The following is a 460-nucleotide window of genomic DNA, read 5'->3' as shown; positions in this document are numbered from 1 at the left end:
GTCAGGGTGGGGGGGTCACAGCGGGTGTCACTTCAGGTGGGGGGACCTGCCAGGCTCGGGCACCCCCCGCGCTCCCCCGTGCCACCAGCTCGGGATGAATTCATGGAAGTGCCGCCGGCAGCATCCGCCCCCGGGACAATGGGAATGTGGGAAGCGCCGGAGCGGCACGGCCCCCCCGGCGACCCCCCGGTGCGGCGGGGCCGGGACCCCCGGCCGGGCCCTGGGAGGGCTCGGGGGGCCCCATCCCGGCGGGACCCCCCCGGGCATTCCCGGCCGCTCTTTGTTCCCGCTTTGCGGCTCCGGCGCGGGGCGCACGCGGGACGGGGCCGGGCACGGCTGCGGCGGCCGGGCCCGTCCCGCGTGTCGCGGCATGTCGCGACAGGCTGCGGCGCCGCATGGCGGGACGGAGCGCGGCACGCGGCCGGCCGGGCGCCCGGGAGGAGCCGGCGCTGGAGCCGCT

General features: G+C 79.6%; 1 protein-coding gene across 1 annotated transcript in view; it reads right to left on the bottom strand.

The window, feature by feature from the left end:
• The window catches only part of LOC120509464 (drebrin-like), a 7,779-nt gene that overhangs the window by 6,000 nt on the left and 1,319 nt on the right, over positions 1–460 (bottom strand). The gene's annotated exons all lie outside the window — the stretch shown is intronic.

The sequence above is a fragment of the Passer montanus genome, unplaced genomic scaffold (genome assembly GCF_014805655.1).
Source record: "Passer montanus isolate IOZ18808 unplaced genomic scaffold, ASM1480565v1 scaffold109, whole genome shotgun sequence".
Taxonomy (NCBI): domain Eukaryota; kingdom Metazoa; phylum Chordata; class Aves; order Passeriformes; family Passeridae; genus Passer; species Passer montanus.
This window is presented reverse-complemented; position numbering and strand designations above follow the sequence as displayed.